This window comes from Lutra lutra, chromosome 7 (assembly GCF_902655055.1).
Source record: "Lutra lutra chromosome 7, mLutLut1.2, whole genome shotgun sequence".
NCBI classification, from domain to species: domain Eukaryota; kingdom Metazoa; phylum Chordata; class Mammalia; order Carnivora; family Mustelidae; genus Lutra; species Lutra lutra.
In genome coordinates this window covers 114,824,817-114,851,198 of record NC_062284.1, presented here as the reverse complement: position 1 = coordinate 114,851,198, position 26,382 = coordinate 114,824,817, and the positions used below count along the sequence as shown (strand labels likewise).

The window sequence follows — 26,382 nt, the reverse complement described above, 5'->3', positions numbered from 1 at the left end:
CACAGGAGTAGCAGGATTGCAGGGTTGGCGTGAATCTCTTCATTTAAGCCAATTTCTAGTCTAAATTTTTGTGTTTCCAAGAGAAATGAAAGTTAGTTAAATTGATTGTGAGATTTACATATCTTGTGTAAGGTTGGCAAGGTGTCTAAATTTCTATTGGGCCAACTCCGAAAAACTACCATTGAAATTTTCACATATGTGGTCCCAAGATCTCTTTGGAATTTCACATGGTATCAGTTTCTTCTTTGAACTAAATTTGCACTGTGTCCTTTTATTCTAACCGCTTGAGAGGCTTCGTGGTCTAGTGAAAGAGCCTAGGTTGGAATCAGAATACCAGGGTCAAAGTCCCAGCTCTCTCATTCTTTGTGCAAGGTATTTAACATGCCTCAGTTGCCTCATCTACAACATGGGAATTATGCTACTTGTTTTGCAAACCATAAAGCAACATATAAACATAGGAGAGTTTTGGCCTTAGCAGTGGCTCTGTGGTTGAAAATGAAGTGATTCTCCTGATGCTACTGCAGCTGGAGGCCAAAGCAATGCAATGAGAGCATGAATGTGGATGGTCAGGTGAGCAGGACACTGATTGCCCTGATAAAAAGCCTAGTTTTAACTCAAGCCAATTCCTCTAATCTCATTCATTAGGATTTTTTATATGATCTTTTGCTTAAGAGAAGTCTTAGAAGTAAGCCATTTAATCTTGTACTCAGTGGAAGAATTTTCCTCCATTTTTTCACCAAGAATATCTTCACAATGCTTGATAATCAATAATATGCCTTTACCGAATGGGTTCTAGGTCCCAGACTTCTATCTTCTAGAGAACAGGAATAAGTCTTTGACTTCAAGGGATTTAGTCCTTTGAGGAAGAGGTCAACAGACCTCTAGAACAGATACTCAAGGACAAAAAGCTAGAAAGGGGACAAGCTGTCTACGGCAAGGGTTGGCAAACTAGAACCCTAGGGCCAAATCTGGCCCACCACCTATTTTTATAAAGACAGTTTGGTTGGAACACAGCCATGCTCTTTTGTTTCCATGTATATTATCTATGACTGATTTGACACTACAATAGCAGAATTGAGGAGTTGTGACAGAAACAGTATCGCCTGCAACACTTGAAATATTTACTATCTGGCCCTTTATAGAAAAAGCTTGCTGACCTCTGGTCTAAGGGAATCAGGTCTTTTAAAGACTTAACCTGGGTCCTCAAAGTTGAGGAAGAGTTAGCCAAGTGGAGAACAGGAGAAAGGCATTTTGCTTCCGTCCAACAGTGAGTACAAAGAAATGGAGTTATTAAAGGGTATTTCCGGTTTAAGAAGCAGTGAGAAGTCTCAGTGGTATGTGACAGAGAACAGTGGGAGATGAGGCTGGCAAGGTGGACTGAGGTTAGACAGAAGGACCCTTTAGGTCAATGTTAATGTGTTTGAAATTAATCCTGTAGGCCTTTGATTTCCAAATGGGATGGACATCCCAGAGTTCCATAAGAGGATCCATCAGGATTCAGGCAGAAATTATTAGAATTTTAACTTCATTTTTATCTAAGAAATAAGAAATTGGGCTTTATAAAATTTAATATACACATTGACACTCCATTCATGGCCGTGGCCATGGGTCACAGACCGTTCCTGAGATAAAGCATCCTGTGGCAAGATTTGGCTCTGCACGGGCTCACTGGTGTCCTCAGTCCTCAGTCCTCACTCTTTACCAGGCTTTGAACCAAAGATAAGTCACTATAGTTTATGTGTTCTTGGTTTGCTGCATTATGGATATTATCTAGTTCAACCTCACATATACAAAATGGACAAGGGGACTAAAATTATTCCTGCAGAGAAACCACGGATCAAAGACTGTATCAGTAGTGTAAGCATAGGTAAATAAGAAGACGAGCGTTTATACTTCTCTTAGAATGATTTCTCTTCAGTCATATTCTAGCTAAAAGGACGTACCAAATTTTCAGATGTGACAAGAAGGAGAGCCAACCACAATTAGAAAATCCCAAGAGAACCCTCAGACATAGGGATTCACATCCTCTCTCACTTATGATGAGCTCTGCCTGAGGCATTTATCGTGCTTTGTGATAGCAGGTAATGACAGCACAGTGACGCCATCGTGATTAGTAAATTTTAAGCTATTGCTTAGGTCAACTTGATTTCAGCTTTCTAAAACCTTTAATCTTGTGTATGCTTTCTAATGTCTAACACAGACATCATGTGTTAGTAAAGAAATACACGTGTATAATGTAAAAATATATTTATATATATAATGGGAGTACATATTCAAAAATTATTTAATTTTAGGGTTCTATCAAAAACAACGGTCTCAAACAAAAGGCATAAATACTAAGAGCTGTTATTATAAGTTCTGCTCTGCCAGCTCTCTCTTCTTTCCAAAATGAATGGTGTTAGGCCCAAGCAAGGCCACAGAGGTTTGCACTGACAAAATAGTTCCGTGACGAGCAAAGTGAGTTGGGTGACATAAAAGCACAGGAGTAGGTTCCAGAGATAAGAAAATATACCCCAGGAATACGGCATGCCACCCAGACCCAGCTTTCGCCTCTGACCTACATGGGTTTCCAAGGCAAAGGATTCTTCATTCCTGAGGGATGTAGCCACTGTTTCAGCCAGAGAGGCCATTCCCGGTGCTGGCTGGCATGATGAATTGATTCCAATGGGCAGATACATTCTATCAAGACTGTGACTGGAGGATGTGGCTTCTGGGAAGGACTATGGCATTTCTCCTGGGAAATGGGCCAGGGAGGCCATTAACCTATTCCAACCAGTTCTTCCCAGGCATCTATTGCTTGCTACAATGCACCTAGTTGCCAGATTTGAAAAACTTAACTTATATCCTTTCCAAGTCTTCAAGAACAAAGGAAGCTAGGCAGACTTAGGTAGGGTGAGGGCCTGTGGCATTCCCTGGAAGATACGGCCGGGGCAGTCCCTGGGAAGGAACCAGCATGGGTCTTGAACCTAAACCAAAAGCCCTGAAACATCAAAGGGAGTTTCCTTCTCTGTGCTCCATGAAGGAGGCCATGCCCTCTTCCTTGCCTTCTCTTTAAAGTGCTGGGCTGGGGGGTAGGGATAAAAATAAAAACCAAATGAAAGCAACAGCAACCACTTTTTATGGACCAAGTTGGACTTAGAAAGGGAAACGAAAAGCCTGCTCCGGCTTTCACGCCTCTATGTCATCTGGCCCTACTCTTCAGGTGGATTCCTCTTTCCAGCAATGTCTGTTTCCTTTTCTCAAACACACCATCCAATTCCACCCTTTGCTTCTGGTTGAAATTCTACTCAAACTTGGAGCCTTGCAAGCCTCCATCGGCTTCATCTATCTTCCCTCACTGCTCCAAAACCCACCCTCTCCTTCTTCTCCTGGTAGCCAGTTCCAAATTCATTAGGGCCCCCTTGTGTGTTTCCCCAATCATTTCAGGTCTCCCCAGCTGACTTTCTTGCGGGGGGGGGGGGGGTTGTCATTACATTGTTTCCACAGGACCTGCTTGATCTTGAGCCTCAAAACCAATGCTAGGAACGGAGAATTCTTTGCCCATGTTTGACCTGAACAGATTGTTTTAATTCACTAGCTCTTGTGTTTAAAACCAAACAAAAGAAGGAACAAGATGGGATTCACTCATGACCTGGAAGCACTTGGAAGGGGCCGAGAACAGGCAGATCTGTCCAGGGGATTCTCTCTGTCCTTGTGAGCTCGGCCCAGCTGCTGGGGACGGATGCCAGCACAGACAAGCTCTTCGGAGGCCACAGCCTGCCAGGATCAGAGGGCCTAAAGGAAATACCACCACAAAACACGAGCCTCACACTCTTTCCTACTGCATCCATCAAAAACAGCAAACGCAGGAGGGCTTAGCGGACAGCAGCCTGGAGGATGTGGGGCCCTGCTAGAGGCCACAGTTTAGCATCCTTTCACCCAGATGAGGGAAAAAGTCCCTTCTTTTCTCACCCCTTCCCCAAAATTAAAACAATGAAAATCACTCATTATCCCAATAATTAAGTCCCATTCAGCCAGCTGACAGCAGCCAAAGAATGATTTTTCTGTGCTGCGCTGTGTGGCTGCCCTCCATGGCCCCATTCATGGGCCACTGTGTGCATTTAATCACCCCGAGCGGGCTGAGCTAATGAAATGCTGGGGCCTTGCCCTGCCCTGACCCCGCTGCTATTTCTATCTGAGCTCAGCATGTCCTTCGCTTGACAGTTGCAACGGAACAAGCAGATTTCTCTCTTCCATCTATGGAGTGTAAAGAGCCTATTTTGGCAGCCTGTGGGGCTGCGGACCCCGCTGGAAAACCAGTGAATGCCCCCGGAGGTTAACTTGCAAAGCTGTTTTCCAGACTGAGAGGCTGAGCACCAGAGACCCCAAGGCTGGGAGGCCCGTAGGCCTAGGAAAGGAAAGGCGCGGGCTCCTCGGGGGGCAGGGAGGAAGGATGAGCCTGGAAAAAGTAAGGGGCCACGCCATGGGGCAAGCTGATTTATCCGATGCAAACCTGAACAAAAGCTCTTTGTGGGTTATCAAAAAATCTCCCTCCCTCTCCAGGGTCAAAGTGAGAAAATCCATTCCGTTTGGTTTCCAGTTCGCAGGGTGCGGTGAAAGGGGGGATCCCTGCCGAGAGATTGCTCTCTTGACATTCCTAGCTGTTGTTTTAATGACTCCTTAAGATTCAGAAGTTAGGGAATAGGATGCCAAAGTTACATGCATGTATCTGTACGGAAATGTAGGGAATTACACTTAGCTAATGAAAACAACAACAACCCAGTTTTCTCTGAGGAAGTTGGAGAGAAGAGGCAAAAAATGTATTAAATGTGTCAGCATGGCGGCTTTATAGAGAAAATACATACCTAATGAAGGACTTAAATCAGAGGGGACAACTCAAATGCCCCCAGGGGCCAGAGAGGACACCAGGATGACTGAAGGGAGGCAGGCGGGGACCAGGGCACACTGGAAAGGCTGCCTCACCTAGAGAACACCATTGCTACATAGCCCCGACTCCTTTCTGCCACATAGGCAGGTGGGCCGAGAATGACATGATTGTCCCTGTTTTGTTCAAAAGAGAAACCAAACATCTCTATTCTTATATGAAATCTCCTAATCGTTAATGCTGGAAACTAATTCAAGATGTTTAAAAAAAAAAAAAAAGAAAGAAAAGAAAAGAAAACCCAGCATGCTAGCCAAACTAAATATGTTGGCACACATCAAGCCCATGGCTCACATTTGTGGGGCCTGGGGCAAGAGGAGAAATGGAGGCCACGTCTCATATGTCTAAATATTGAGAAGGTATAAATCAAGCTCACTAACTGTTAAACAAAATACGCTCTGTCTGCCTACAGTGAAGAAAATAGGCTTTTCTAACGACCTGGTAGCCAGGTGTGAGTTCAGAATTCTTGGGATGGAAGTGAGGCAGCAGGCCGGGGAGAGCTGGCTCCTGGCCCCAAGTCCTTCTTTTCCCACCTCCCACTCCATCCTGCATTACCAGGGTCTTGTGTACTCGTGTGGACACTCCAGGCCACACTCTGGCTAGCCCCTTACACCTCACATGGTCACCCCCTGGATGCCACTCAGGCCTCGTGGTGCCTCCATCCATGGTAAAGTCTACCCTTGGGAAGGCAGACCCAAATGAACTTGGAGACATTTGACGGTGAACTGCAGGGTTCGGGGATCCAGGATGTGGTCCAGGGGTAGGAGCATCATCTCTGAGAGGTCACACCTCTTTGGCCCATGCGATTAGACAACGGCCAGAGTGAGGCCCTTTAAAGAGTGAAGTGTAAGGCCCCATGTCAAGTTTAGATCCCTGGCTTAAATAATCACATGCCCAGAAATGAAGACATCCTGATTTGGGGCCTGATTTTATGACTAACTAGCTATGTGACTGGGGTAGATCTCAATCTTCTGATGAATCAGTTTCTACATGAATCAAATGGGGACAAAACCAACTCACTTGAGAAATAAAATGAGATTATTTAGTGAAAAGACTTTAAAGGTAGTAACTAGAAAAATTTTTTAGAAGATCAAGAAAATAATAATGCCATGTACACAAGTTTTATCAAAGAGAACAAATATCTGAAGGTCTCACTCAAACGGTATCATTAAAAATCTATTTTATCCCAAGATATGGGCTGAGTCTAGAAGAATTGAAATGATAGTACTTTTCATTGAGGGTCTTTTCTCATTTCCAACAATCCCTCAAGATGGGTCTCCTATCACACTGATCTTAAAGGATGTTGCTGAGGTAAACAAAGCAAAACAAAAACAAAATAAATTTGCAGTGATTCATGATTCCTTTCCAAAAACGGAGCAGCCCCTTTTAATCCACAGTAGAGCAGGATCTCTCTTTAGGAACACATGTGCTGTTACTGTGCTAGCCATTCCAGAAATGTCAGGTCCCATTTCTTAATGAAAGAAAACCCATGGGAAAAGCGGCAAAGGGAAAAGAGGGAAAAAATACGAAAAATCTCTGTAGTGACCTAAATCATGAACAGGTAAGACTTTTATTTTTAAAGACAAGAAAAAATAACTTCAAGCCACAGAGGGAGCCAAATTGTACATAGGTAACTTGGTATACCTGGAAACATCCATGTGACAGTAAACTGAAGAGTTCCTTCCAAAGAAATATTGTCTGATGTTGATAATCAAGTCAAAGCATGTGTGGTTTGGTCCTAAAAGAGATCTTTCTCCTCAGACCAAGTCAGGACTGACCCCGAAAGTACAGCCAGAGAGGCGCTAAGGGGTTTTGTGACTTCTCAAATATCCAGGAAGGAACTGGGAATTGTGAGCATTTGTTTTGTTAGAATGCGTAGCACTCATTTCCTCTTCTTAACACCAACCACCCTGTTTTCCTTTTGGGAGGTAATCTCTTTCCCTTAGGATGAGTCTGTGGGTAGAATTGGATAGGAGGTTTGGGACCTCCTATCCAGTTAGGCCAATCAGTTGCTCCCCTGTGGAATGTGAGTTTTGAGCAGAGGGACAAAGAGAATGGAAACATTAGGAAAGTCATTGCATCCAGATCTAGTATCCTGACCAGACTTTGGGGACCCTTGTTGAGGTTCTTACCTCCTAGCTTCTGAAGCCTGATTGCCTCTTGCCCTTTTCTGAGACTGGTTCTCCACTCTTTCCTTAATCCTGTAGGCCCCCTATATCCTCCTTTTAAACTCCTTTTGGTTTATGTCAGCCAGAGGTGCTTCCGTTGCATGAGACCAAAGAACTTTAATGGATACAATAGCCCCAGTGCTCTGTGGGTACTGACCCTCAGTCCCATTTACCAAGTGCTTCTGGAGACCTTAAGAGTGTCCTGACCTCAGGGAGCATATGTCTCACTGTGGGACATGAGCCAGAGGCCTAACGCACAAACAAATTTCCTCTACCCAGTTACACATGACCATTTTCTTTCTTGGTTTTCCTGAAATGTTGGAAGGTTCATTAGTTTTTCCCTTCAGAGTGTGGGCTGTTCATAAAATGGCCAGCAGAATCTTAGCACTTCAAAGGGCGCTTCCAGAATGAGTACGTAGTTGGAATCGGGATGACAGTGAGTCAGCCTGGTGATCCTCAGGCCTGCGGGGAGATCGATGTGTCAATATCACATGCTCAGAGCTTAGCTTCCAATGTGCCTGACTGTCCTTGAAAAGAGTTAGTGGAAAAGGCTGAGGGTTTGCTAGGTGAAACTAAAAATAACAAAGAAGGGAGATAGTGTGGCGGGTAAAGATATGGAGGAAAGAACTGGAAACTGACAGCAGAAAGTGCCAGGTTCATAGTGAGAGACGAACAAGAGTATATGACATCTGGGGCAGCAAATGCCCTTCATTAGCTTTGAGCCTAGCTTTTGAAATCAGCAGTAATATTTATTGTTTCATTTTTAACCTCTTTGTTCTTTGGTCATTTACCATCATCTGGGCTCTTAGCTTGATATCGCTCTGTATGGCCCCCAACCATAGGGAGATGGGGTAATTTGGAGGTTCAGAATATAAGGGCTCCAGAGCCAAACTCCAACTAGAGTTGTGTGTGGACTTCAGCTTTACCACTTGCTAGCTCCACAGCCTAAGGTGAGTTGTTTAGTCTCTTCGTGCCTCAATGCTCTTATCTATAAAATGGAGTAATACTACATGTAAAACACTTAGCTGTATCCCTGGCACAGTAAATAATAGCTACCATTATTTATTCGACAGATATTTACTGAGCATCTAGGATCCCAGGCACTCTTCTAGTCCTTGAGATACATCAGTCAACAAAATAGACAAAGATTGCTACCATCACAAAGTTTATATGCTAGTGGGGGAGAGACAATAAACAATGCTGGTGCTGTTATTAATATCTGACCTAATTATTATCTGACCCACTATCTGCCTTCTCCCCCAAACTTTCTGGAACTCCTTTAAGTCCTTATCCTCCTCTTTAAACATTCTGTTCATCTTGGTGCCTTCACTGAAACCTGGGTGGCCTGAGTATATATGGCTTTCCCCATTGCACTCAGAAATAGGGTCTGCTTTTCCTCTTATTGTCCATGTATCCCAAAGAAAGTTGGCTTCCTTTGCTTCCCACCGCTCCTTCCATGCCTTTTCTCCAACTTATCCTATAAAAACCATAGCTCTTCGGATGGTCATTTCTTCAGAACATCTAACCCCTCTCCATTTTGTTGCTGCCATCAACCATGTCTCCATTAGTCATCTGTTTATTCAATACTGGAGAACCCGGCTCACACTCCTCCCAATCACCCCTATTTGTCACCATTCTTGGTGACTTGAACATCCCTGGTCTCTGAGTTCCTTGACCTCCTCACTTCCAGTGATCTGTTCTTCCACCTTGCTCAGCTACTTTAAAATGGTCATAGCCTTGACCTGGTCATCACCCCTTCCAAGTCTAGATTTTAATTGTCATATGATCCAACCACCAGTTTCATCTTTCCAGCCACTTTCTCTAGTGTTCCTATTTCTATCATATAAGCTCACCTGCTTCTTTATGTGCATTTTGTTTTATTTTGCTCCATTTTGTTCTATCTAGGTCAAACTTGCCTAGAACACACCCACGCTGGTCAAACCCAACTACTGGCTTAGGCTGAAATGTCAGTGAGGCAGTTTAAAATGAATGGGGAAAATGGCATCCTGAGTTGACTGATCCTGCGTTAAGTCCAGGACTACTATAGTTCTCAAATGAGTACTCAATACTGCCCAGAAATTTTGCATTATTTCTCTAGCAAGTTCATTCTAATTTTTACAAGGTTACTATCTGTATCTCTTCTCCCCGTCAAACCTCTAATCATCACCCGCTCTCAGCTGATGATTTCAACTTACGTCTCATTGAGAAACAGAAATAATCAGACTGAAACTCTCATTTCCCCATCACCACATCTGTTAAAGTACTGGCGTAGTATCTGTGTCCCTCTTCTTGTTAAAGCCAAACCCTTCCACTTGTGTTTTGGGGCCCATCTTCTCTGGATGTCTCAAGGACTTCATTTCTAACGTCAGCCCCATCTCACTTCTGCACAATCAGCCCCTTCTACTTTACCAGTTACTCTAACAGCATCAGCAATAGACTGCCCAGCTATCTCTCATCTTTAAAAACTCTCCTTCATACCACATTCTTCTCCAGCTACCGTCCTATTCTGTCTCCCTTCAAATTAGTTTTATGCAGTATATAGGGAATGCTGTTGACTATTTTAAAGAAGACTTTATTTTTTTAAGAGTAGTTTTAGGTTCACAGCAGAATTGACCAGAAGTTACAGAGACAGTCCCCTGCCCCACCCAACAGCTTCTCCCATTATCAACAGCTCCCACCAGAGTGATTGATTGTTATAATTGATGAACCCGCATTGACGCATTACCAAAGTCCATAGTTTGCACTGCAGTTTGCTCTTAGTCCTGTGCATTCTACGGGTTTGGATAAATGTATAATGACATGTATGGATATCCTCTGTGCTCTGCCTATCCATCCTTCCTCCCCGCCCCCATCCTTTCATAATTTCTATACTGATGTTATCTTCAGGGAACTGTCTCACTTCCTTTGTATTTATAATGCTTTTCCTATAGTATGGATTATCTTATCTTTAAAGGAAGATCACTTGTCTTTTCTCTTTCTAACTCTTACATCTGATTTCACTTTCTTTCCTCATTGCATTGGCAGCACAGATAATAAGTATTATCTCCTTTTCCCCTGTTTTTAACAAGAATATAGCTGAGGTTTTACCACTGAGTGATGTTTACAAAGGTATTTGTTATATACTCTTTACCAAGTTAAAGAAGTTCCCTCCTATTCTTAGTTTGCTGTTTTTATAGTGGAGAAACTTCGGATTCCATCAAATGACTTCTGCATCTATAAAATAATCATGGACCTTATCTCTTTTCATCTGTTACAAGTGGTGTCTGACATTAGCAGCTTCTGATGCTGGGTCATCCTTGCATTTCTTAGATAAATTCCACTAGGAGATTTTTTTAAAAATACATGCACACACTCTATCATCATCATCTCTGGTAATGTTTTATTTAGGAATTTTTCATCTATGCTTATAACAACAAGTCTACAATTGTATAGTCTTGGGTTTTATATCAAGTTTATACCAGCCTCATAAATTGGGAAATTGTCCTTCTTTTTCTATACTCTAAGACAGTCTGTATAACATAGAGGTTAGCTGTTCCTGATGGGTTGGTAAAACATTCCTGCAAAACCACCTAGGTTCAACATCATTTGAATGGAAGATTTTGAACAGTGATTCACTTCCTTCATGGGTTATTGGTTGATTTAAAGTATCCTTGATTCAATTTTGAAAATTAATTTTTCTAACAATTATCAGTTTCATCTATTGGCATTAAGTCGTTCATAGAATTGTTCACAAAATTGCTAATCCCACTTTATTGTGATTTTTTTTTTTTTAATCCCTAGTGTATCTGTAGTTATGAGTCATGGTCTCTTTTTTATTCTTAATATTATTTACTGTTTTTTTCCTGTTTCTTGAGCAGTCTTTAGAGCTTCATGTATTTTACCAGTCATTTTCAACAATAACTTTTAACTTCTGGATTTGTTGATTCCATGTTTTGTTGTTGTTGTTTTTCTTTTCCATTAAGTTCCAATCTTTATTATTTTGTTATCTGTTCTCTTCGGACTTAATCTGTTTTTTTTCCTTGCTTCTAGACTGAAATTTTTAACTTCTTATATTTATTTTTTTATTAGTGAATTTCAAGTTTATGAGTTTCTCTCAAGTACTTTGGTTATGTCTTCAAGCTTTCATGTATAACAGCATTTTTCCTTTTTTAACACAAGTTACTTATGAGATTAGTTTTTCTTATTTAATTTCATTGTGATCAGAGAACATGTATGTATAGCATCAAATCTTAAAAATTTGTTGAGACCCCTTTTGTGGACAGTTATGTCAATTCACGTAAATGTTCAATGTGTTCTTAGGAAAGAATATGTATCCCTTATTGTTGGATTTTGAGTAAAATGTGTAGCAGTTTGTGGTTTTATCTTTTAAGTTCTTAAAAAGTGCCTTTGTAAAAACGAGTTTCAATCTCCTACTATGATTGTATATTTGTAATTTCCTCAGTTTTTATTTTATATATTGAGGTTTCAAGTTTGTGTTTTTAGGGGCATATAGATTCATGATTTTTATGTCTTCTTGATGGAGAGTTCCTTCTATTATTATGTGATTCTCTTTATCCCTATTAATATCAATTGCTCTGAATTCTATTTGTCTGTTATTTATACTCCACCACCATCTTTCTTTGGTTATTTCCTAGTATGGTTTACCATCTCTTTATTCTTAAGGTTCAGTGTGGGTTGGCCTGGTATGTGTTTTGAAAACAGCCTATAGCTGGATACTTAAAATTCTAATCTGATCATCTCTGGTTTCTAGTAGGTACATTTGATCCACTTATACTTACTGTGCTTACTATTATATTTGACTTAATTCTTCCATTTTACTTAGAGTTTGCTATTTATTTTCTTTATTAGTTTCTTCATTTTTTCTCCTTCCTTCTTGCCTACTATTAAGTTGATAAGGTGTTCTGTGTTCTCTGTTTTTCTCTTTGCTGGGTTGGAAGCTACAGATTGAAGTTCATCTCAGCTCATGATTACTCTAAAGTTTTATCACACACATTTGATTTTAAATGTTTCAAGGTATAAAGATTTTTAGTATCTATTCTCTTGACTGGGAAGGAGTCTTAGCACATTTTAACTGTCTAATTAACTGTCCCTCTCCCATCAGATTGTATTAATTAATATTTTGATTTAAACTTTATTTTAAACTCCAGATTCACTTATTTTTATAATCAGTTGAAATGCATTTTAATCAATTTACTTCTGTACCCACTATAGTTTTGTGATTCAGATACTTTACCCAAGACTTAGCCTTTTTCTCATTATAATACATCCTCTAAGGGTACTTTTAAGTGATGATTCAAGACTAACAAACTTCATTCCTTCTACTTCTAAAACTTTCCTTATTTTAACTCTCTTTTAAGTGCCAGTTTAGCTAGATATAAAACTTTGGATTAACAGTTTTTTCCCCTCAGATCTTTGAAGATACCACTCCATTGTTTTCTGGAATCTCTTGTTGCTACTGACATGTCTATTATCAATGAAATTGTTATTCCTATATATATTGTCCCTTTTTTTTTTTTTAAATCCTTGAAGGTCTATAGTTTCACTACAAAATATTTAAATGTGGATTTATTTTTTTTATCCTGCTCAGAATTCAAAGTGCTATTTCAGTTAATAGTTTTACAAATGTGGTTTCTTCAGTATCTCCTCAATGCTTTTCTTCCAGAACTGCTACTAGACATAAATTGGAGCTTTTTAATCTACCTTCTGTGCTCATAACTTTGACTCTGGGATGCATTTTGAGTGATTTCTTCCTAACTACCTTCCCATTCATTGATCCCCTGTTCTTCAGTGTCTTGTCTAAAGTTTATCTTATCTACAGATTTTACCTTTTTAATTGGTTCTTTTTCATATTTACCAATTCTTATTTTACTTACGCACACTTTGTTTCACAATTTCCTTTTTTTTTTACTCTATTTCATCTGCTTCTTATTTCATTTATTTTTTAAAAATTATTTTTATTAACATATAATGTATTATTTGCCCCAGGGGTACAGGTCTGTGAATCATCAGGCTTACACATTTCACAGCACTCACCATAGTACATACCCTCCCCAATGTCCATAATCCAACCACCCTCTCCGTACTCCCCCACCACCCAGCAACCCTCAGTTTGTTTTGTGAGATTAAGAGTCTATTATGGCCTGTCTCCCTCCTGATCCCATTTTGTCACAATTTCCTTTTAAGAATCAGTATTATTCCTCTTTATTTAAACACACTTAGTTTAAAAACTTTGCCAGATTATTCTCTTAATTTCTTTTGGATGAAATTCATCTAACAGATGTTAATTTTGTTGACAGTTTCTCTTAGTGGATATCTTTATTTGGATGCCAGTTGGAGTGTGTGTGTTGGGAGTGGGTGGTCCTTTTTCTTTTCTTTCATTCTTTCTTTTTTTTTTTTCTTTTTTTCCTTTTTTTTCTTTTTTACCTATTCTATCCTAGAGATTTTATAGAGATCTCTGGCTCAGAACCAAGTGATGGTTTGAGATCTTGCATAGCCATGGTAGTAATGATGATTCCCCTAGTAGTTGAAGCATCCTGGTTTCTGTTTCTGGGCTATGACTACTTCCTCCTGCCTCCAAAGGCCTACAATTTCATAGAAGCAGTCCCAGATAGTGACATCAGCATCTTTTTCAACCTCCTTTCCCTAGTGAGAAAGTTCCACCTCAGTGTTTCATTTCTAACAGTGAGTCTAACTTTAGTAGTCTACAATGCTTGGAGCAATTTAGTCCCTGTTACTCCAAGGGACTCTCTTGTCCAGCTCCTGGATTTGGAACTCAGCTAACTGTGGTTTTAGCCCTGTTCACTGTCTCAACATTAATCCACCCCAAAAAAGAACAGCAACTGCATTTCCTGAAGCAGAATGGGTTGGGAATTATGTAGACTTGAACAGAACAGGGTGTCAACCACAGACTCATCACTTACTAGATGGGAGGTTGGGGGAAATTTATCTAACTTGTTTGAGCCTCAGTTTTCTCATTGGCCAATTAGAAATGATAAGAACTTCACACAAGATTGATGTGATAAAGTTTAAAACAGTGTCTGGCACCCAGCAGGTGCTCACAGCACATATTAGAATGATTATTAAACAGTCAGTTTAAAAGGTAAATATTTTGTTTCAAGCAAATCCATATTTGCAGTCAGAATTTTTTTCTTACTAAATATGGGCCCTTGACTCAGAGACTTTCTCTTTCATTCTCTTCATACCTCCTTCCTGGAACTTATTGGTCAAGATGTTTAGAAATATGAATTTTAATGGACTAATCATGGGTTATTACAAGAGAATAGGTAAAATTTCATTTTTTAAATACTTTATGATTTATATCCAACTTCTAAAGTGTTCTTAAGATAGTTTATAGGAAAAGAATTATGTACAATAAGTTGGATGAATATGAGAAAGGTAAATTTAAACCATAGAGGAGGAAGAGAAAATAATTATGACAAAAAACCTGAGCTAACCGTTACTGTAATTGAGCATTAAATTTGTTCAAGGCTTCTTGGCAGCTAAAAGCAAAAAAGAGGAAATGTGATGGGTGACATAATTCTCAGTGGCTAAAGTTTTTCTCTTAAGGAGTTTAGCAAGGTTATGGTGGTGTAGCAACCATTAGGGAGTTAAGCTCCATTGGGGCTGCATGATGTGGAGAAGAAAGTGTTCTTTACAGGGGATGGTAGAGTCTATCCCTATGGCTTTAGCAACAGATTGGATGACTTTGGCTTTGGATGGCTTTAGAGCAAATCTGACCAGAGCCAGGAAACTGAGATTGATGACTTTTTAAACAATAATATTTTTGAAATTTCAGAGAATAAAAATACATATTTATTATGTAAGATTTGGAAATACAAGAGTATAAAGAAACAAAAATACCTTCATAATCCCATCACTTAGAAGCAATCATTAGTAAAACTAATGAATTTCCTTCTAAACTCTTTTCTATGTGTACTTATATTAGCTGACTTCTTACAGTTTTCTTCTAGTTAGATGACTCTCTAAATTAGAAGGCCTTTGGCCCAAGTGGTGTTAGATTTAATAGTAAAAATAGCTACTGCTTGTCTATTGGATGTTTAATGTGCTCCAGACCCCTGTATTGGTATTTCCAGTCCTTCTAATACCAACAGATACAAGGCAGTTTTTCTAATTTGCAGAGAAGTTATGTAACTTGTCTACATCATACAGGGAAAGGAGAGCAAAAACACAGATTCTGGAGTATCTGACGGTGCAGCTTATTCTCCTTCTTCTACCAGGTGCTGCTTCCCTGAGACATAGACCTCTTCCTGGAACCTGCTGCTCACCTGGGACTCCTGGGAGTGGGGGGTGCCTGGGTCTGACATCGTCTTGGGTGACTCATGGGCCCCAAACAGCCAGCACAGAATGCAGAAGGAGCTCATTCTTTCCCTACCCTCTCTCCTCTTTCCTCCCCTTCCCCTACATGCCAGAAGTCAGGAAGCTAAACTGCTTAGGCTCCCAGGTTAGCTCAGGCAGCTGTTGTGATGGTTTTGGCTTCTATAAGATTTTCAAATACAAACCTCTTTTACAGAAATAAAGTTAAGAGAAAGCCGAGAATGTCAATTCTGTTCTTTTCAGTCCCAACGATACTGAAGAGCATGAAGAATTTTTGTTTGTCGTTGTTATTACTGTGGTTTGTAATTGAAGCTTTGTGCAGATGTGACTTTCTTCTCTCCTGAGCCCCTGAATCTGCCCAGAAACTTCTTTGACGAGCAAGTCATAGATCAGAGGGTCCTGAAGCAGCCTCCAAGTAGCCAGTAAGAGCCTGCTCCCTCAGCATGGACCAGGTCACGTGGTTGCCAGTGTAGGCTGGCTGCCACACCCAGGAAGGCAGCCTTTTGTGAGTGGCCTCTGGCCAACACAAGCAGTGTCCTGGGCTCTAGGGGTGCCTCCTGCCTGAAAACTGGCCAGTCTTCCCCCATCTCTGTCACCACTTCTGGGGACCTATGAGCTAAGTCTTGAAGAACCAAGAGGCCTAAATGTCAGGGCTCCTGGTTGGCCACACAGTGAGCTGAGCTAACTGAGAACAGAGCTCTGAACACTGGGTGCGGGCTGGGCTGCCAGTGGGAGTGAGTCAGCCACTGCGATGTTCTCTCTCCACTACACTTGCATGGCTCTAAGCACAGGCCTTGGTCTTTCCCTACAACCACTCATCTGACCCTGGCGCGGCAGGGCCTGTTTCCCAAAGGAGATGTTTGGGGGGAAGCTTTAAAAGAGGATGTCGCACACCTGAACTTCAACCGTGCGGTGGTAGTTCATGTCCATTGCCGGAAGCATAATACACGGCAGGCCGTGAAGAAGCTGATTTTTCTGATGTGCCAAGTGACTTGCCCCTGAGATTTAGGACCCATGTAATTATAATAACGTCAGAACAATAGCAGTACTAACAACAACTAACGCTTACACAGCACTGAACACGTGCCAAGAGGTTCTCGAGGTCCTTTATGTTGTATTTCCCCCCTGTTTACAGATAACACTGAAACACAACAAATTTAAATAACTTGCCTGATGCCACACAGCTAGTAAGAGAGACTGAACCTGAACCCCAGGAATGCTAGTTTCTCAACCCAGCTCAAGAGTTTGGCTTGGATCTTCATGTGAGGGGAACAGCAGAAGATTGGAGAAAATCACATTTTCTAATACATAACTTTTTAAACCCAAGGGTGGCTCAGGTTGTCCCCTTGTGGTTCTGTCATGCTGATTCCATATTCAGAGATCACAAAAGTCATGCCTGGCTGTCTGGAAGAGGAGGAAAATCCCCCAAACCTTGTGCTGGCTGAAAGGATCTGGCCTTTTTGATTGGTATGAAGTAGGTGGGATGTCTGGACCACACCAGCAACAGTGCCCAGAAGTGAAACATCCCTAGCTGAGAAGAGGCCCCATACTGGGAGAACTCTGATGGCTGGAGTGTGCGCATACAGATGGTGCTTGGCCAGGAGGGCAGGGAGTTTTTAGATGGTCATTGGGAAAATGCCAAGGTGACCATTGTGATTTTCCAGCCCCAGATCGTGAGACGTGGGGTTGTTGTTGTCTTTTGCACTGCAGTTGTCTACCAGGCCCTGGATTCGTTTTCTATTGTTGCTATAATAAATTACCACAGATACAGTAGTTTAGAGCAAATACAAGTGTCTTATCTTAGAGTTTGGGAAATCCAAAGTCTGACACAGGTCTCACTATGATAAAGTCACAGTGTTGAATGGGTTGTGTTCCTTTCTAGAGACTCTAGGGGGAAAGTACATTTTCTTGCTTTTCCAGCTCCTGGAGGCTGCCCACATTTCTTGGCTCCTGGCCCCCTTGCATCTTCAAAGCCAGCAGTGGGCCACATTGGATCACTCTGGTGCTGACTTTTCTGCCACCCTCTTCCCCATCCCAAGACCCTGTGATTGCATTGGGCTCACCTGTGCAAGCCAGGATAATATTCTTATTTTCAAGTCAACTGATTAGCAACCTTTATTCCATCTATTACCTTACTGTTTCCTTTTCATAAAATACAACACCTTCACAGGTTCTAGAGATTAGGACACAGACATCTCTGGGAGGCCATTATTCTGCTGATCACAGGCCCCAAATGTAAAATCTGAGCCTCCCTATCATGGATGTTTGTAGCACAGTTGAGAGCCTGCTTAGCAGCTGGTAGTCTCTGCTGCATACTAGAGAAGAATCATGGGGGACCTGCTTCAGAGAAAAGGCTAGGCAGTCCATATACGATGTTCAAAAAGCTGCAGATGCATCCACATTCTTGAGAAGACCCAAAACATAAAAAAAAATCTCGAGTTTCAATGCTTTTGCTCGTCATCAGAACCTAGATAAAGAACCCATCCCATGGGGTCAAATCAATGACAGAGGCAGCTGGGAATCCTCTGTAATGACTGCCAGGGACAGTTTATAGGAGAATGTGAGCCTTCTCCCACAGTTAACTTATCCCAAAAATCTCAAAAGCATGTCTCCAGAACATTTTTAAATCATGTGTTCTAGATCTGTTAGGCACACTTTATATAAAACCAGTTTGAGCCTGTAGACATACTTAGCCTATCTGTCTACTCGGGAAGTTAAGTGTAATATATGTAATGTGCTTATATTTCTTGATCTCAAAACACCTCCTTCAGGAGTGTTTCTCATGCCAACACTCTAGTCGGTTACCCACTCAGAGTATCCACACACTATCTATGTCCATACATTTTTAGTCTGTCCAGCCTAAAAAGGTTGGATTTTTACATTTTAAGCATCTTGTTATATATGTTTCAAACTTTTCAGTGCTTCTAAACCACTCTGGGATCGTGGCGGGAGCTCTCTCTGTTGGTCCATTATGAGCAGTGCTGATTCTGGTTACATTCTCGGGCAGGTCATGTGACGTCTCCTTCTCTCACTTTCCTCATATGCAACATGAGGATAATAATAGTACCTCCCCAACAGGGCTGGAGTCAGGAGTAAATGAGTGAACCATGCAAAGCCTTTAGAACAGTGCGTGGTACTTGGTGAAGCTGTGCTACATCTTGGCTCTTATAATTATTTAAAAGATCTAATAACACATGAACCTTTTCTCTTACAGTCACAGAACCTGCCATTTTGTTGTCTCCAGACATTGACATTCACGCCATCTTGAGGGCAGCAAATACATTCCCAATCAAAGTGCCTTTATTGCTTTGCTCTATAGGAATACTATTTCCATAAAGACTGTTGCTTATAGTTAAGGCAAGACATCAAGACCCACTGTCAAGTCTGTGGAGTCAGTCATACTTATGCCTTGGCCAAAAGAAAGCTCCTCTTCTCAGCTTGGGATAGGGGAATCTAGCAGAGTGGGTTCTCTGGGGCTCTTTGGTACCACATTTTACCCTAATCCAAGCTCAAAAGGGAGCAGCCTCCTCAGACAGTGTGACGTTGCCCTAACAGTCAATCCAGTTCTATGAATTCAAAAGGCCGCCATGAAGATCCCTTGGCCAAGACAATTCTAGTGTGGCTTCAACCTCCATACCCCAGCTCCACTTCCATCTCTGTACTTTGGGGCACAGTGCTGAATGTCACAGAACTGTCCTATAGAGAAGCACCAGCCCTAAGGTTTCCACTCCACCCCAGGGCCGCTAGCTGACCTTTGACCTCTTGCTCCATATTCTGCTTCCGGCTCTTACAGCAGCGGTTACCCAGGCTGACTCCAAATGGTCAGATTCCACCAACTAAGCCCAGAGGACTTTCAGGGTCGGAGAACCTTAACTCCAGATAGCACTCAGGCCACATAAATTCCTCAAATATGCACCCCAAAACAAGAGTCCCCAGGGATTCAGTTTATCTCACCAAGTTTCAGCTGAGGGAAAAACATTCTAATGGCATGTAAGGAAAGCTGTCAGCGAACTGTTTTTGCTCAACATCAAATGCATTCCAGGCCTTATCTAATCAGGGAGTCTTCTTCACAGCTGATGCAGAGGCGGTTCCTGGGCCAGGAGAGAGGCCTTGATTTTAAATACAAAATGATGGTTCTTTTGGCACAGGCAAACCTGGTTGGCAGCTGGAGGTTCGGAGTGACCCCTGACCCTCTCCCACAGTTCCTCCCGAGTCCTGCTGCACAAAACTAAGCCATGCTCAAATCCCAGGCTCTAATTGGCTCTGGTTTGTTTTGCTTTTCTATTCTATCCAGAGCTTCAAAAGGCGTTTCCATAATTGTTGGAGGCATGAAAAAGGCAGGTTTCAGCTTTCCTAACTGGAATTGGAGGTAATTACTGTCTTGCACACACGAGCCGGTACATGCTTCAAATCAGATGGCTCTGGGTTGTTTTATAAAGTGTAGCTGGGCCTCTGAGCCAGGAGAGGAAGGATTATGGAAGCTTCCAAAGGCTCTGTTTCAGAGAAAGAAAAATTCGGACATCTCAGAAACCGTGAGGGAAGCGTCCATATTCTTCTGTGGTTACCTGAAGCTCTGCCCAAGAGATTTGGCCTGAAAAAATTGTGTCCTCAACCCCAGCTTTTCTAGGATGAGGCGGCTTTTCTTTGGTCCTTTCAAGAGACAGAAGCTGACACCCCACATAACTCCCATCTTGCTTGTAATCCGCCTCTGTGGGCTTGGCCTGGGCTGTCCACCTGTGAAACCTCCAAAGGGGGCAAACTGAGTCAGGCATGGTAAGAGCCACCTCCAAGAACCAGATTGGGGATTCACTTCGGATTCTCAGGACAGCAAACACAAACATGGACAGTCTCTGGCTTCCGGCGCACACACACCACCCGGAGTGTGGACTGGGAAGCAAGATGCTGTTTCAAATCTCAGTCTGCTAGCGGTGTGTCCACAGGCAGCTGATTCACATTACTACTCCTCCACGGCCTCACCTCCAGAACGAGAATGGTGACTGGCCCAGCCTCACAGGTTGCTCTGGCATCTCAGTGAGGTCAACCTGTGTCGAATGCTTGGCCTAATATCTGCATATGGCGCATACCCAATAACAGCTATTGTTAATAAATATAATTGTCACGGGCACAACCATGAGGGCCAAAGGGACCACCCTGAAAATGGTGGAGGTTTTTTAAGATTCTAGAGATTCAGAAATAGTGGAAGAAAAGTGGCTGCAGGAACAATAACAGGAAGGGGAAGGGGAAGCATTGGGACAGCCCCCACCTCAAAGTGTCTTCCCTCCCAAGGGCATCACCTTAAACACATTAGGTGGTCTGAAATTCCACAGATGAGAGATTAGTTCTGCCTTTCTTCAACAATATATCTCAATGAGAACTAGCTGGTTAAACAGCATTCACACATCAGTGTAAACTGGTTTATTTGGTTTCTTTCTAATACCTACACACTCAGCAGCTTGGGGGTTAAGGAGCTTGGGACTGGGGAAGGAAGAGATAGTACTAAGTCAGTGTCATGAAGCACTGCCTGGGACAAGGCCAGTCCAAATTCCTAGAGCTCCAGTTCAATTCACTCACTGGCCCACAGACAGCCTGTCTGGCTCATGAGACAAGAGGAGCTGGGAGTCAGATGTGTGCTGGGGGCCCTGAATTACTTTTTTGATTGTTTGGTACTCACATATGGACATCCCTCTTCCAATGGCTTCCAGAACTGTCTCCTCTCTGCGAGCACCTCCTTCTCTGCCAGAGAGAGGTCACATATGGCAGCCCAGGGCACAGAGCTCAGACCTTACTTCTCCTTCTGCACATCACCCCTAAATTCTATCTCAGGAGGGCTCGAGCCTGCCTCTGTGTTGCTCACTCCCAACCCAACTTCTCTCTTGATGTGGATATTTAGTTGCCTATTGGACATCTCCCCTTCGTGTCCCAAACTCTCCACAACTCCTGATGCCACCGAAAATGAAAAAACGAAACAGCGCATTACCAAGGTCTCACGTAAATGTCGTCATTGCAGATGATCTTGCAAAGCTGTTGACCTTCCTCTTTGTACCATGTGCTCATCTTTCACAGCATGTACGGCAATGTATAATCACATATTTACTTTCATATTTATTTGTGTAACATCTGTCTCCCAGTAGACCCTAAGCTTCATGAGGACAAGATGAGGTCTATCTGCCGTCTGTTCCTCCCGACACCGAGACCAGTGTCTGACATAGACTAAGTCCTCACTATATATATTTGCTGAATGAATGAATGATTTCAAAGCGGACACGGGTCCCTGGAACAGGAAGAGAGTTTCTATGTACAAAAAAGGGCTATGAAACCTGGCAAAAAGTACTTGAGATCACATCTCGTTTTCCCAAAATGGGCCATCTGGCCACTTCCCCTCCCATTTGATGAAGTTTCATGTTTAATAAAAGCCCTGAGCAGTTGGAGCAAACACATAGGGCTTGATGACAAATTTGAGGAACGGCAGCAAGACTAAATGACCGATATGCGGAATGCCTAAATTAATTCATAAACATGGCCGGTTCTCAATTATCCATTCCAGTGGATAATCTAATAGCCAGTAATCTAATAGTTTGTAATTTAATAGCTTATAATCTTGAAAGTTTTACATGTGGCTTTTGTGAATTTGCATCAGTACATACGGAGTTCTGATGGTTTAGGAATTCACAATACTCAGAGCTCAGATGTTCAAGGTCAACATCCCCAGTCGCCTAGTAGGGACTTCTCTGGGCTCCAACCCCATGTGGAGAAAATACTGCATTGTGTTTGGGAGGAAAGCACATTCGGTTTCTTTTGTTTGTTTCTTTTGTTTTTCTTTCTGGTTTTGGTCATAAGAATTGGGGTCCAAACTCCAGCTGTGGCACTTACCTGCTCCGTTTACATGTTACCTGGCTGGGTCTTTGTTTTCTCATCAATGCCTACCTCCCAGGACTGCGATGAAATTTTTCAGGAAAAATGAATGGGAACCACTCACTCTGGTAGTGCAAAACAAATCAAAAGTGGGGATGGGTCATCCAAACTCTCTGTTTCCTAGCTGAGGAAAGAAAGATACCTCTTTTCATCTTTTCTTTTCTTTTTCTTTCTGCCTCAAAGGGATGTCTCTTCCAGGCTTGGTGGGCTAAAGTAAATAGGATCCTTGCTTTGTAAATCACATTTGGTTGTGAAAGCTTCTGCTAATGCCTGTACAAATCTGAAAGAAAAATGCTGTCTTGAGCAATCTAACATGAGAAACAGGCCGCGGGCCCTCCCTGGGCTCCACCAGCCCTCTCAACAAAACAAGTGATGGTGCATTTGTCTAGGCATTTGCCCATGTCATCTTGGGTCCAAGTCTTAGGGTTAGAAAGTAGAGACATCCTAAGATCCAAGGCTGATCCAATTTTCTGTTGGGGGGGGCGCGGCTAGAACCCCAGAGTTCCCACCTCCTTTTCCTGCCATGAAGTTTATATCTCGAGGGAAAACAGCTGTCCATTCTCAGGCCAACTGGGACTGAAGCCAGCTGTTGCTTCCAGATGCCAAGAGCCAGATGTACACCCACTCTTCTCTCCCACTCCTTGAGCCTGAAGTCTTAAACTTTACTGAATTTATTAATAACCTTCTCAACATGCTAAAAATGCATTTCCTCGGGCTCCCCCTCCAAAGAATCAGATCCAGTGAGCTCAGGTTGTCCGAGAAATCTATATTTTAAACAACAACACTACCAGCCTCATCTTTTCTTTTCCCTAGGAAATTCAAATGTCACTGATCTGAGAATCATCCTTTGAATGAAAATCTCTATAGAGAAGGCAATGGCATGCTGGTAAATGTTTAACTAGTTTGGGAGTGGAGAAAGCCTGATTTGCAGCTTGCTGGTTTCCGTGATGTAAATGTTCCCACCATGGTCCGTTCCAGCCACCAACATGACATCATGATTTTGAAGTCGGGAAGAGGAGTGTGCAATCAATCGTTACAAGCTCATAGGAACTGGTTCCAGCACGCCACTGGGTAGAAACCTCTAGATGCCTCCAAATGGTGTTTCCTGGGCTTTGGCATAGATAGAAGGGCCACTGTTCAGCCCACGATGTCACATCCCTGAGTATTTTTTTCCCCTCAGGCCTTAGCTCTTTGAAGGGTTTGTTTTGGTGACTGGTTCCCAGAGACCTCTAGGGGTTCCAAACCAGAGAGAGGAAAGAGAGAAAGAGTTCCAGGAAAGAAAAGGCAATTAGCGTGGGATGTTGGCCTCAGCCACACTGTCAACCTTGTTCGACCCAGCTTTCAACAGGGAGGATGCAAACACCTGCTTCTGCCTTCATTTGATAAGCTTTCTGGTCAACTCCCATAAACCTGATCCTGCTGACCTGGAGAATGATGAAAAGGCTGAGTGTTGGGGACCTGAGGGGATGAAAGGGGATGGGGGAGGACCACGGGGTGGTCATATGACCCGGGGTCGACAGCGGCTTAAGGCTTCCCCTTTGTCTCCCTGCTCTGGCCCCGTGTTGGAAGGTTCTGGTGATTTCCTCCCGCCCCCGACCAGGCCAACAGATGTGGAAAGGTCTCCAGTTCCCAGGGATCCGGACACAACCGCTTGTTGTTTCCCTGCTTGCAGACGGGGCCTGTGATCACAGACAGAACAGCTACACAATCACTCACCAAAGAGCTGAGCCCAGTCAGGTGCGGGGTTCCAACCTACTCTGCATTTCTGCAGCAAGAAAACCGTGTGAGCAAAACTGGACGAGAGTGAAAAAGAACCCCGCCTCTCCCTGTGTTCTCTAAGTCGGCTTCATAGGAATGCCGAGGACTGTGGGAGAGACTGTGTCTTTAGCTCTGTCTTCCACGGTAATAAAATCCTCATGGATGCCGTAACCGTTTGAGCACACGCCACCTTTTGGGCCTGCTGCTTTATCTCATGGATGTGAGTAAGGATCCCTGCCCATGTTAAGCCTGGAGTTTGAAGGACACTGCTCCTCCAATCGGGATGTCTTCTGCAGTCGACTGAGCTTTCACTGAGCATTGGATGGAAAGGAGAGAAGAAAAGGCAACAAAGGAAAGGGTGAAGGTATCAGCCTCCTCATTTACCTTAATTATTCAACACAGATGGTCTGAGAAATTTCTCTCTGCTTAGTTTCTCTTGCCATGCACATACCTTTATGAGTGGGGCAAACAGAAGCATGAAAACATACTAACTTCCCTTTAATAAGGAGCTTGTCTCACATCAAGTCCATCCTCAAGAATAAGCTGATGCCTAATCATATATTTTCTAGCTTATGCAACAAAGGATGGCCATTCTAGTTGGACACAAAGACCCGGTACATGTATGTCTCAGGATATAGTACATTCACCCATAAACGCTGCCAGTGATAGAAGGGCACCCTTCTTTTTAAAGCAATCATTCTCAAAATACGATCTGTGGAACCCTGGGGTTCCCTGAGACCCTATGACTATGTCTGCAAGTTCAAAATAATTTTTATTGTAATACCAAGTTATCATTTGCCTTCTTCACTGTGTTGACATTTGGGTGAAATGCTGGTCTCAGACATTGAACTGGGGGTCATGGTATCTTCACTGCCAAAATGTCACAGGACAAAAATTAAAAAAAAAGGAAACCAGTTTTGACTTTAGAGTGTCTTAGATGAAGCAGTCAAAACTGATGTTCTGAAATCTTGCCCCAAGTGCAAGTCTTTTGACTATTCTGTGTGGCGAACTGGAAAGTAAGCATTCTGAAGCACAAAGGTGGTTTTCAGGAAAGCCATTCATGAGAGGAGGAAGTTATGAGCTGAACTAGCCCTTCCATGAAACACCATGTTTGCACAAAAGGACCCAATAACCTTGGCTATTCAGACTTGGTTCCTGGACAGACACTTTCTCTCAAATGAACAAACAGAGCTGGTCACTTCACGAAAGATAACTGACAGTAGCTGTTTTCAAAATAAAAGCTTTCAAGCAAAAATTCGAATTTTGGAAAACTTGGATCTGCAGCTTAACACTTTCCCAATACGCGAGGAAGTTTCTGATGAGACCAGTGCTGTCATTAGCAAATGTGAATTTCTAGTTTTCGTCATGAAATATATCCAATTTGGAAAATCTGCATAACTTAGTAAAGCAATGTTTTCCAAATGACCCATGCAGAGCATCATGGGATCACACAAGGGCAGAAGAGCCATGCAGAGCGCAAGACAGACCGAATGGATTCTAAAGTATCCGAGCAGGAAAAGTTCATTTTGATACCATTTCAGGTGTTACATTGCAACTAACATTTCCTGAACTACCATTTGCTGAGTTTTGTTAGAACGTCATAGAAGAATGATAGGCCACCCCCACTACCCAAAAGTAGAGCATTCCTATGAAATCTTTTGTAAGCTGAAAAGGCATTAAAGAGGCAATCACCATTAATTTCTGTGGAAAAAATCTTTTGAGGGTCCTAACTCCAAAATGCTTCTCGTAGGCTTTTCTCATACCTTAGGACACATCTTGCTAACAAATGCACCTCAGAGACGCAGTTCAAAGGTCTGGTGGCTAGACGCTGGGATGCGGAGTGTGGTTCCCGGGGAAGGGGCCGGGCGGGGCTGCTCTCACTGGCTGGGGTATGTGCCGCCTCTAACAGGGCTCCCCACAAAACAAATGCTGAATAAACAGTATTTTCGGGTTTTTTTGTTTTTGTTTTGCCTTTTTTCATAAAAGTGAAAAATCCTCTTAGGATTTCTTTTGGTTAATTAAAACAGTCACTCATGTGGGTCTTTCATAGAAGCAAAATGGTATAAAACACACTTTTAAAAAGTGGGGGTACTTGTAACCACAATTATCTGAAAAAGTTGTTAAAATAGCCCTCCCTTTTCCAGCTACCTATCTATGTGAGGCTGGGTTTCCTTCAGATACTTCAATCAAAACAACATTCAACATTCACAGCTGATTGAATGCAGAAGTAGATATGAGAATCCAGCTGTCTTCTATTAGGCTGGACATGAAAGAGATTTGTAAAAATGT

The 26,382-nt window shown here is 42.4% G+C and overlaps 1 protein-coding gene and 1 long non-coding RNA gene across 2 annotated transcripts in view; one reads left to right on the top strand and one right to left on the bottom strand.

Moving 5' to 3' along the window:
• RAD51B (RAD51 paralog B) overlaps positions 1-26,382 on the bottom strand; it is a 680,659-nt gene that overhangs the window by 47,921 nt on the left and 606,356 nt on the right. The gene's annotated exons all lie outside the window — the stretch shown is intronic.
• Positions 1,198-26,382, top strand: LOC125103903 (uncharacterized). The gene is made up of 3 exons (XR_007128525.1): positions 1,198-1,267; positions 23,149-23,221; positions 26,238-26,382. It is a non-coding gene; the product is annotated as an uncharacterized LOC125103903 (long non-coding RNA).